Source organism: Herpailurus yagouaroundi, unplaced genomic scaffold, assembly GCF_014898765.1.
Source record: "Herpailurus yagouaroundi ecotype Mexico unplaced genomic scaffold, PumYag 77, whole genome shotgun sequence".
Lineage (NCBI taxonomy): Eukaryota > Metazoa > Chordata > Mammalia > Carnivora > Felidae > Herpailurus > Herpailurus yagouaroundi.
The window spans coordinates 103,517,780-103,529,863 of NW_024412388.1; the positions used below are offsets into that span (position 1 = coordinate 103,517,780).

Consider the following 12,084-nt stretch of genomic DNA (forward strand, 5'->3'; position numbering starts at 1 on the left):
TCGAGCCCTGCACCACATTCAGTGCTAACAGCTCAGAGCCCAAAGCCTGTTTTGATTCTGTGTCTCCCTCTCTTTCTTTCTTCCCTTCCCCTGCTCACATTCTGTCTCTCTCTCTCAAAAACAAATAAACAGGGGCACCTGGGTGGCTCAGTCGGTTGGGCATCCGACTTCGGCTCAGGTCATGATCTCACAGTCCATGGGTTCGAGCCCTGCGTCGGGCTCTGTGCGACAGCTTGGAGCCTGGAGCCTGCTTCGGATTCTGTGTCTCCCTGTCTCTCTGCCCCTCCCCTGTTCATGCTCTGTCTCAAAAATGAATAAACATTTTTTAAAAATTTTAAAAATAAATACATAAATAAATAATTTTTAAAAAAGAAAGCTGAAATTTGAAACTTAAGGGCTACCCTTTTTTAAGCTCTATTCTATACTAATAGTTATTCAGCACTAACCATACACTAGGTAGTATGCTTTAGTCTAGATCTGGAGTGACCCCAGGAGACCTAAAGAGCTATGGGTGAGGGAAAAAATATCTCTCCTGTCACACCCCCTCCAATTATTTACTCTATGAATTGATGTGACCCAATCTTTAATCTCATGGGTTTTTTTCACACATATCCTTCCCACAAAATATTTGTATCTACACACTGTAAGTGTCTCTATGGCATGGTATTTATGTACTCATATGTAATTTACCATCAGTCTTCAAGATCATGCCTCGTTCTTACCTCTAGTTTTTAGCATGGTTTCCATTAGCTATTCCTGAGAGAAAATGAGCCACGCCTTCCACTTACAGACGGTGAAAGTGGTTTGGAGGAAGTCACTGGCTTGAGCAAGGTCACAGGTCAAGTTAGCAGCATTTGGCTGACATCAGGACCAATAACCTCTGTCTCTCCAGTCTGATCCTCAGAGGGTCCGCCTGTCCTGGGACCTGGGCCACATTCCAAATTGGGTAATCCGGTGCGTGCTGCCTGTCTGAAATTCCCCTTGTGGTTTTGCTCACATCTGGTGTTTTTCACTTCTCTTTCTAAACACGTGCTTTGATCCTGTTGCTGCTACAGCAGAAAGATGTCCACGGTTCCAAGGAGCGTAGTTAATTTGGTGAGAGGTGAAAGATACTCCTCTCAACGGGACTTCTAAAAATAAACAGTATCGGAGCCTCACCATGTCATGCTTGAAGCACTTCCTGGAAACCCCCAAGTTTAGTCAAGTCTACATAGTCTTTCTACAAGCTCCCGAATCTCTAATATGCCTGGACTTCCAGCCCCTCCCCCAGATCTCCTCAAATGCCCAATAGATTTGAAGTCTCATATGGTTCTGCCTTTGAGTCATTCTTGGAGTAGACAGGGGTGACGTGTGGTTAAATGTCTTCCATAAGCCTTCTGTGGTCATAGTTCTCCATCAATTAACACACACCGAGCTAAGAGCTATGTATATTTACTTCTAGGAAACCTTATCTATGACTAGCTTACCGGTTTTATTTATTTTACCAAACTTTATTACTCGTTCTGCCTCTTACTTTATCTTTGTAAGTTTGTTTCTTAATTATAAAGGTATTTTTCCATTATATTAAAATGTTTAAGGAAATAGAGAATAAGTAAAAAAAAATCCAAACTCCTAGTACTCATAACATAACCATTATTAATTACTTGGGTTTTTTTCTTCCACACTTATCTTCCTTATACTTGTGTGTGTGTGTGTGTGTTTATTTGTTTTTACATAGCCAGAATCATAATTTACATGCAATTCTTGTATTCTCTTCCTTTCACTACTTACAATTATATTAAATGTTGCTACATAGCTAGCAGATATAAAATGAAAGAGACATATAGGTTGGTGAAGAAGAGGGCCAAAAGCTATCAGTGACCTCTCATGAATGGATCATGAATGGATCATGAATATCATTTCTGATATCAATTCTTCCCTAAGTTACCGGGATTTAAAATGCAGATGGGGCGCCTGGGTGGCTCAGTCGGTTGAGCGTCCAACTTCGGCTCAGGTCATGATCTCGCGGTCTGTGAGTCTGAGCCTCCAGTTGGGTTCTGTGCTGACAGCTCAGGGCCTGGAGCCTGCTTCGGGTTCTGTGTCTCCCTCTCTGCCCCTCCCCCGCTCATGCTCTGTCTCTCTCTCTCCCTGTCAAAAATAAATAAACATTAAAAAAAATGAATAAAATGCAGATAGAAAAGACATAACTGATGACAAAGAAGCAAAGCAGCCCAGAATTTGTGGAGACCAAGGATTAATTTGAAGTCACAAATGGCCAATTGAAGATTCAAGACAACCCTCCTGTTGAGATAAGTCACAGGCAGAGCTAAATGTTTTGGTAGCACCTGCCTAAACAGTCTCCAGAAAAGAGCACCTTATCACAGCTATAGCCAGGGAAAGGGATGTTCGGGGAATACTGCTCCTCAGAAGAGACCACGTTCCCATGGGCTGTGGAAAGTTCTAGTAAGTTACATCACCTGCTCTGTTCCTGGAGGGTTTTCAGGGAAGAAATGAAGAGGCAGGGCATTATTCCTACCAGAGGGAATCATTTGGCTTCCTTGGCTGTGTTTTCTACTTTATCATGGTTCCTCTTTCCTTTTCAGTTGCTCCATCAGACCCTCACCCCAAACTAAGAAATGTTACCCCAAACAGATTAAGTTGTCCTCATTTTCAAAATCTTTTTAAAAATGTTTTACTTACTCTTGAGAGAGAGAGAGAGAGACAGACAGAGCATGAGCAGGAAAGGGGCAGAGCAAGAGAGGGACACGGAATCTGAAGCAGGCTCCAGGCTCTGAGCTGTCAGCACAGAGCCTGACATGGGGCTCAAACTCACAATCCGTGGGATCATGACCTGAGCTGAAGTCAGATGCTCAACCAACAGAGCCACCCAGGTGCCCCCAAGTTGTCCTCATTTTTAAAAATTTGGTTTTTTTTAGAGAGAGAAAGAGACCATGAACAGGGGAGAGGGGTAGAAGGAGAGAGAGAGAGAGAGAGAGAGAGAATCCCAAGGAGGCTCCCTGCTCAAGATGGAGCCCCACTCAGGGCTCGACCCCACAACCCCAGGATCATGACCTCAGCTGAAATCAAGAGTTAGATGCCCAACTGACAGAGCCACCCAGGCACCCCAAGTTGTCCTCATTTAATCAATCTTTCTGCCATCAACCTTCCAACCTCTCTTGCTTTCCTTCGCTGACCCTCCCAAACCCAAGGTGTCCAGCCAGCTCCCTCGTGCCAGCTCACCCTCCACACCCACACTGACCGCACCCACATGCCCTGTTTAGCAGCCATGCCGATGTCTTCTCGTAAGAGCTGAGTGATCCCCTGATGATAAACAGGAGAGCGCAGGCTACAATGCCCTGCTTTACTTCTTTGGAGCTGCTCTCCCTTCTTGAGGGATGCCAACTGACCAGTACTCAGGCATGTCAGGAACCTTAAGACTGGAAGATTGGTATGCCTATTCCCAAGTTACAGATGAGGAAACGGAAGCCTATGGAATGATATATAATATTGTAGAGTTGTAAGAGAATTGGGACAATACCCAAAGGTGTGGAGAAAGGTACAAAACAAAATTACCCATCACCCACCCTCCCAATAGAATAACTGTTAACTTTTTTATATACTTCCTTTGATTGTGTGTGTGTGTGTGTGTGTGTGTGTGAGAGAGAGAGAGAGAGAGAGAGAGGGAGAGGAAGAGAGAATAATTGTTAACATATATGGGGTTTGTTTTGTATTACAAAATTGGGATTATGCTACTTTTATTAGTTTGCTAGGGATGCACAACACAATAATGTACCATCGAGTGGCTTAAATAACAGGAATTTGTTTCTTCAAGTTCTGGAGGCCAGAAGTCTAAGATCAAGGTGTTGCGAGGATTTGTTCCTTCTGAGGGCTGTGAGGGAGAGACTGTTTCCTCCCTTAGGTTCTGGTGGTTTTTTTCTGACCGTTTTGGTTGTTACTTGGCTTCTGCCGCATCACTGCAATGTCCGCCTTCATGCTCTTCTCTCTGCGTGCATCCCTGTCCTTCCACATGACATTCTTTTTATAAGGACAACGGTTGTATTGGATTAGGGACCCACCCTACTCCACTGTGATCTTATCTTACTTGAATAACTACATTTACAAAGACACTATTTCTAAATAAGGTCACATTCCAGGGTACTGGGAGTTAGGACCCAAACATACAAGAGAGAACACAGTTCAACCCATAACAACTATTTATGCAATATTTCATCTTTTTTCCCTCTCTCTCTCTTACCTTTCCGTGGTGATCATTTTCTGGGACAGGCACATTTTTGTCAGGGAAAGGAACTGGAAGATGCCTAGGACATACGTAGGCAGGGTGGAAGGCATGAGTGGGGCACCCCTTGGGAAGCAACCCAAAGACATGGGGGAAGACAGGAGATAGAAAGAGCTTCTAGAAAGGGCAGGAGAGCTATGAGAACATTGACCATCATCATGGTTTACCTACGTCATGGGTTTTCTGAGTACTTCTCAGAAACAGGTATTAGCAAGGGAAAGCTGCCAGGACCACCCAGCCCCTCCAAGGTCAGCTCCCCATGCGTGCACCATCATGCTGCCTGGAAGAGAGCCGCCCAGAAACAGACAAGAGGGAGGAAGTGTGAGGGAAGTTTGGGACAGTGACCGCAGAAATTTTGTCAACCAGGAAGCGCTATGATATGGTAATTAAGAAGTCTTGGGGAGACTGAGTTGCTCAGTCGGTTAAGCATCTGACTCTTGGTTTCAGCTCAGGTCATTATCTCACAATTCATGAGTTCCAGCCCCACGTCGGGCTCTGTTCTGACAGCTCAGAGCCTGGAGCCCGCTTCAGATTCTGTGTCTCCCTCTCGCTCTGCCCCTCCCTCCGTCTCTCTCTCTCTCTCAAAAATAAATAAACATGAAAAAAAATTTTTTTAAGTCTCACATAGAGTCAGAGAACTGTATTTTCAAATTCTAGCTCTGACTCTCGTGTTTCTGTCAGATCTCGAGCATTATTACTCAGTCAAGTTTCAGTTTCCTTATCTGAAAATGGACCTGATAATAGTACCTATTCACAGGGTTGTTGTGAGAATAAAAATGAGGTGACGTGTAAATGCTTGCCATGGTGCTGGGCATGAAGAAAGCACTTCATTCATTCATTCATTCATTCAACAAACACCCTCTGCTGTTCCTGGGACCATGCTGATGCCAAGGCTACAGTGGTAAGCAGGGCTCACATGGTTCCTGTCCTCATGCAACTTATATTCTGGAAAGAAAGGTAGATAGTTAAGGAACTAAACACACAGCTAAAGCCTATCATTATGAACTATGTAATTCATTCAAAGGAGAAAACAAATGATATCTAGTATAGAAGAGGGGGGGGAATGGATTTGGTTTGCTGGGGATGAGAAGGGAGGTGCTTAGGGAGGGGCACTCTGAGGAAATGACAGTAGGCTGAGACCTGAAAGTCAAGTGGCAAATAGCCAGATGGAGGGCTGGGGTGTGGGGCAGGGAAGAGGGTCCCAGGTAGCAGGAATAGGCCCCAAGGCAACAAGAGCTGGATGTCTTAGAGGAACTGAACAGAACATGGGTGTAATGGGAGTGTGGGGAGCAAGCAGGACAGGGCACCCCTCAGGCTGGAGGCCTAGGCAGATACCGGATCTCATAGACAGTCAAGGGATCTCTGTGGAGGCCTGTCCTGTCGAAGGGGGCACAGGGGAGAGGGCAGTCAGAAAGAGGGTAAGAGAGGTAGGAACACCAAGAAAGAAGAGAGACCCAACCAGAGGCGGAGGGAGGGGGGTGCAGAGAGCAGGATGAGGGCTAGACAGGACCAAAGGATTTGGCAGCCAAGAAGTCCTCTGAGGCCTCTGAGATGGTCAGAGTGAAAGCTAGTGAAAAACAGAGTGAAAGCTGGGGTGAACGAGTAGCATGAAGGGAGGAAGTAAGGAAGAGGAGGAAGTTAGCATATATTCTTTTCAGAAGTATCATGATGAAGGAGAAGAGAAAACTGGGGCAAGAGCTAAAAGGAGAATTGCTTTGTTTATTTTTATTTTACTTCTTTTAGGTTTATTTTTATTTATTTTTGAGAGAGACATGAGCCTCTCTAGAGGGCATGAGTGGGGGAGGGGCAGAGGGGGAAAGACATGGAGAGAGAGAGAGAGAGGGAGAAAGAGAGAGAGAGAGAGAGAGAGAGAGAGAGAATCCCAAGCAGGCTCCATGCTGTCAGTGCAGAGCCAGACTCGGGGTTCCATCTCATGAACTGAGAGATCATGACCTGAGCCGAGATCAACAGTTGGACACTTAACTGACTGAGCCACCCAGGCGCCCCTGTTTATTTTTATTTTAGATGGGGGCATTTTTATTGAAACCATAAAATAGCCATATTTTTTAATTGTAGGTTTTAAGGTAATAGGCATTCAAAGTAAAATTTCGAGAAATTCATATCCAGATACAATTAAGAATTTATTCCAACGGCATTCTAGTGCTATTAATAGTCCCCTAAATGCAATCTTGGTTTTGGTTTTTAGTTTGATAGCATCCTTTCTTTGTATTTACCTTGGATCATTTCCTTGGGTCTGAGCTCTCCTCAGGCAGCCCCAGATTTCAGATCAGTGTGGCATCAATAGCTCTTTTAAATATTTTAAGTCTTTATTTCCCAACCATTCATAATTGTTCTTCCTGCCTCCACAGTAGATGGAAAGACAATGGCCCTGCTGGGGTGATGGACCCAAGAAACAAGAAAGTTTCATTTTCCCTTTCTTATCAGCTAGGAATAATGCACATTCTCTGTCTCACCTCCTCCCTTTTTCATACAGCACAAGAAAAAAGACAAATTGCTGATTTTTATTTATATCAAAACTAAATATGCACATAGTTGACAGAATCGAATAGTTCTACATTCATAACCAGTCGCTCCCCCACGCCACCCTTTCACCACATCCTGGGGAATCCCTTCATCTCTTGTGTCAAATAGTCTGGTTCCTTGAATTCCACCTCTTCCTCTTTCTTGATTCACTCCATTGTTTTGGTGGTGCACATCCTCCAGGAGTTTCCCAAGAAAGAAAGCAGGGAACATATAATAGATGCCATGAGTGCCCTGCCGTATTCTCTCAGCACCTGCCACATCCATGCAGTCTAAGTTACCAGTACAAATGTCTCTTTGCCAGAGCACCTGCATGGCTCAGTGAGTTAAGCATTGGACTTCGGCTTGGGTCGTGATCCCACAGTTTGTGGGTTTGAGCCCCAGGTCGGGCTCAGTGCTGACAGCTCAGAGCCTGGAGCCTGCTTTGGATTCTGTGTCTCCCTCTCTCTCTATCCCTCCCCCACTTGCTGTCTCTCAAAAATAAATAAACATTTTTTTTAAATGCTCCCGAGTCAGGGAATTAACCCCCTTCTCCCAGGGAGCACCTCTTAACCCATGACCAATTAGCAGAATAAGTACCTCAGCTCACTCAGCCCTGAGTGGGGATAACTTCAAGGCATAATTTCTACACGGGTCTCCCAGAGTTCCCCAAAGGAATCGAGTTCCAGTTCGCAGTAACTTGCTGGATATATTAGCTTCCTTGTTTCACTTCCCCTGGCCCTGTAGGGTTTCCTGGATCATCTCCCAAATAAACTACTTTTGCTCCTTTTTTTTTTTTTTTTGAAGTTTCTTTGTTTTGAGAGAGAGTGAGAGGGTGGGGGGGGGTAGAGAGAGAGAGAGAGAGAAAGAGAATTCCAAGCAGGCTCCATGCTCTCAGCGTGGAGCTAAACTCAGGCCTCGATCCTATGAACCATGAGGTCATGACCCGAGCCAAAATCAAGAGTAGGAGGCTTAACCGACTAAGCCACCCAGGCACCCCTACTCTTGCTCTTATGACTTCTATTTTCCGTGTCTTATCTTTTTGCTATACTTTCTACTTTCCACATCTTCTAGTGAGTTTTCTTTTCTGGGATCATATTTAAATTCCTAAGATCTTTTTGTTGTTCTCTGTTCCTTTTAAAAAATAGCATTTGGAGCGCCTGGGTGGCTCAGTCGGTTAGGCGGCCGACTTCGGCTCAGGTCACGATCTCGCGGTCCGTGAGTTCGAGCCCTGCGTTGGGCTCTGTGCTGACAGCTCAGAGCCTGGAACCTGTTTCAGATTCTGTGTCTCCCTCTCTCAGACCCTCCCCCGCTCATGCTCTGTCTCTCTCTGTCTCAAAAATAAATAAACGTTAAAAAAAATTTTTATAATAAAAAAATAAAATAAAATAAAAATAAATAAATAAATAATAGCATTTGGGGGCACCTGGGTGGCTCAGTCGGTTGAGCATTCAAATTCTTGGTTTCAGCTCAGGTCATGATCTTGCAGTTCATGGATTTGAGCCCTGCGTGGGGCTCTGCGCTGACAGCGCGGAACCTGCTTGGGACTCTCCCTCACCCTCGCTCTCTCTCTGCCCCTCCCCCACTCACATGTATGTGCTTTCTCCCTCTCGCAAAATGAATAAACTGTAAAAAAAAAAAATAGCTTTTTGTTTTTATCATGTATGTCCTATCATGTTTTATCTCTCTGAGGATATTGATAATTTTTTGTTTTCTTTCTCTCTCAGAAGTGGTGCCACTTCCAGATCTTTAGGGCCTTTCTCTCCAGTATGTCAGGCTCTCGGGAAACGCTTTCCTAATCTCCAGGCAGGACGTTCAGGGTTACGATCCGTGTGAAGGAGAAGGGCAAGGGGGCTGTAAGTAATGCCCTTTTCTCTTCCGGACGTTATCCTTTCACCCAACTGGGACTGGCCCTCCCTCTGTCTTACTCTCCCAGCAGAAGAAAAAGCCCCATCCGCCATCATGGGGAAGGGGCAGTCTACCTGACACTACAAGGGGAAGGGGGGCCTGGGGACCTCTTTGCTTCTTGAACTGACTTTCGACTCATCTTACTGTTTGCAGCCACAGTTTTACGAGCTTTACTCACAAAATACCAAAGTACCTGGTGCTGCAAATCTCTGCATTCGGAAACGGGTGGTGTTAGCTTTCTCGTCTGCTGCCCCAGGATTCAGCTCACTTGGGTCTCTGGATTCAGTTACCACTCATTCATCTACGTTCCAGCCTTTAAAATTATCCTGCTGTTGTCCTTTTCATATGCTCTTTGTCCTTGTGGGGTTAGCCTTAAAAAAAGAAAAATCCATTTACTTACATTCTTGGTTGCTTACATATGCTCAAAGAAACTCTGGAAACACATACAGCAAACTAGTGACAAAGCTTACTAACGCACAGGAAGGAGACCGGGCCGGGGCCGATGGTAGACATGGATGAGGGAAACGTCTTGCTCTGTGTCTTTTTACACTTTTTTTGGCTTTAGAACCACGTGAATATATTATTTCATCAAACGTTAACCTTGGGTTGAGTTCTAGGAGGGAGTGGAGCACAATGCATGTGTCTATTCTGTTTTCTTTAACCAGAAGTCTCAAGCGTTTTCTAAATTAGTATCTTCAGCAATGAGACCACGAGAGGCTTCCTGAGTGAAAGGCATTCTGAGCAAGTTTAGGCGCCATAAGCCAGAATAGGGACCAATTTGTCTCCATGAAAATTCAAGATTTCTGCGAGGCCCAGGACAAAATGAAATCAAATAATGTCAGAAGACCAGAAACAAATTGGGAAAAAATATTTGCAGCAAATATGAAAAAGGCAGAGTTTTCTTAAAATGTGGAGTTCTTACAAAATACCCAAAGACAGATAAAATCCAACTGAGAACAATGGACAAAGGAAATCTATAGAATTCCCAGGCAAATAAATACAAACAAGCTTTTGAATATAGGAGACAGGCTCTGATTAATTTAAGCAGAAGATGAATTTATTAAGGGATATTGGGTAGTTCACAGGCCTTGCAGGAGGACTGGAGACCCAGGTTTAGAGGCTCACCGGAAACAACTTCCAGAATTATGCTGCAGGGCAGCCGTGTGAAGACACTGCACGGGCACTGCTGCTGAGACAGCGGACACCCCGTGTCCAGATACCCATCCCCGCTTCTGGAACCTCCAACACTGAAAACTCCCAACTTCATCCACACTCGGGGCTGCTTCCAAGTATGAAGGGACCTCCAGAATCACCTAGTCCGACCTCATTTGTTGGTCAAGAACTGTTTTCCTGGGGGTGAGGGTAAGGAGGTTGTTCGAGGTTTCTGCCAAGATCACCAAGACAGGAGGGTGTTTTCTCTAAGACCTTTGCTCGTTGCATTGTGTTGCTCTCTGCAGCTTTAAGACAGAGGGCAGTGCTCACTTTGAAAATGTTCAGATGTTCAGATCACACTTGATTTCTCAGACAGCAGTGCTGGAACTGCATGCCTGACTTTGTGCCTAGGAGTTCTGCCCTGAGGTCTTCCTCTGCCCGCTGCATGCCTTATGGTGACTCTCTCTAACTTTTTTAAAAATGTGAATTCCAGTGTAGTTAACATATAATACTATGTTAGGTTCAGGGGTACAATACAGTGATTCAACAGTCCCATACATCACCCAGTGCTCATCAAGATAAGTGCACCCTTAATCCCCTTCACCGATTTCACTCATCCCCAACCCACCTCCCCTCCAGCAGTCAGATGATTGACTATAGTTAAGAGTCTGTTTTTGGGTTGGCCTCTTCTTTTTCTTTTTCTTTTTCTTTTTTGCCTTTGTTTGTTTTGTTTCTTAAATTCTACATATGAGTGAAATCATATGGTATTTATTTTTCCCTGCCTGACGTATTTTGCTTAGCATTATACTCTCTCTAGTTCCATCCATGTTGTTGCAAGAGATTTCATTCTTTTTATGGCTGAGTGATATTCCGCTAACTCTTTTTTGGGACTACCAGTGTCGTACTTTCCTATCTTCTTACGGCAATTTGTACTCTTTACTTCTCAAACATGGCCTTATTATTGCTCATTTCTTGGCAAAATATTGAATAAGACATAGTATTCGATGGATGACAACAGGAGGGGAAGAAACAAAGACAATCAAGTTCATATAGATGCCAAATTCACTTATTGGGGAATGGTCGTTTAACGCTAGATAATGAGGACGAGGGTGGGATACAAATCAGAACTAGATATATTTCTTGCCCTCTAGAAGCGTACTTTCTAGAACAGTTGCTCCAAACTCTTTTCATCATGCCACTCCATCAAACATAATAATAATAATTATTATTCAAATACACATTCCCAACAATTGCATATTCATTATAAATTATTTAAACTCTATTGTACTCATTTTTAAATACTGGTAAAGCTTAATTGTCTTAGTACCTTAGATTAAAGAATAATAAAAACAGGTATTCACATGTTTTCTTCCCACACCTCAGTATATCATCTTTGGCACCCCTGTGGGCACTGTTCCAACAGGAGAACCAGACAGACACCTCAAAATCCACAGATACAATACAAAGGAGTGTGAAGAGGGCTGTGATATCTGAGTAAGCAGGGGATTCTCAGCGCATCACAGAAGCATTGCAAAAGGAAAGAAAAGCTGAGAATATTCAAGGGCTTCTGATGTAGCTCCTGAGCCCAGCTTGGGCCAGGGATTAGTCCAGGCTTCAGCTCCGTGGCTGGCATTCGGGCAAAGACACCTCAATAAACAGGCTGCACATGACAGCCTCCATCACCCCCAAAGCATCCATTTCCCGGCAGCCCAGGCAGGTGAGGGCTTAATAAAAACACGTCACCCCATGATGCTACGGACAAACATGTCTGACACACGGCCCAGAGCCACCTCTAAATGTCTACACTGTCAACAGTGGAGCAGCAAGTGCCCTGGGTGTGGAGCCAGGCCACTGAGCTGGATCCCGGCTCTCTTCCCAACCGATTGTATGACTACTGTCCTTCAGCTGCTCTGAGCCTCAGCTTTCTCATCTGTAAAAAGGAATCATACATGCCTTCTAGGGTGTTAGCAATTTCTAGCATTTGTTGGGTTTTTCACTGTGTATTGCATGCATCATCTCATGACATCCTCCTGACAACAGGATGAAGCAGGTGCTGTGGTCGTTCCCATTTTGCAGGTGTGGAAACTAAGCTCATGCCCTACCCCCTCTGCTCGCTGCTGACCTCACAACGCTGCCGCGGGGGGCGGGGGCAAATAGGTAAGAGGAACTGAGGCACACACAAGGTATCATTATACCTAGTGTAAGATTTCATCATCGTCCTCAAGTCT

General features: G+C 44.6%; 1 long non-coding RNA gene across 1 annotated transcript; it reads right to left on the reverse strand.

Annotated features, from left to right (window-relative positions):
• Positions 1-6,760: 6,760 nt before the first annotated feature.
• Positions 6,761-10,271, reverse strand: LOC121027805 (uncharacterized). The gene is made up of 3 exons (XR_005788940.1): positions 9,830-10,271; positions 8,898-9,075; positions 6,761-6,994 (listed from the first exon to the last, which is right to left on the reverse strand). It is a non-coding gene; the product is annotated as an uncharacterized LOC121027805 (long non-coding RNA).
• Between the last annotated feature and the right edge of the window lie 1,813 nt (positions 10,272-12,084).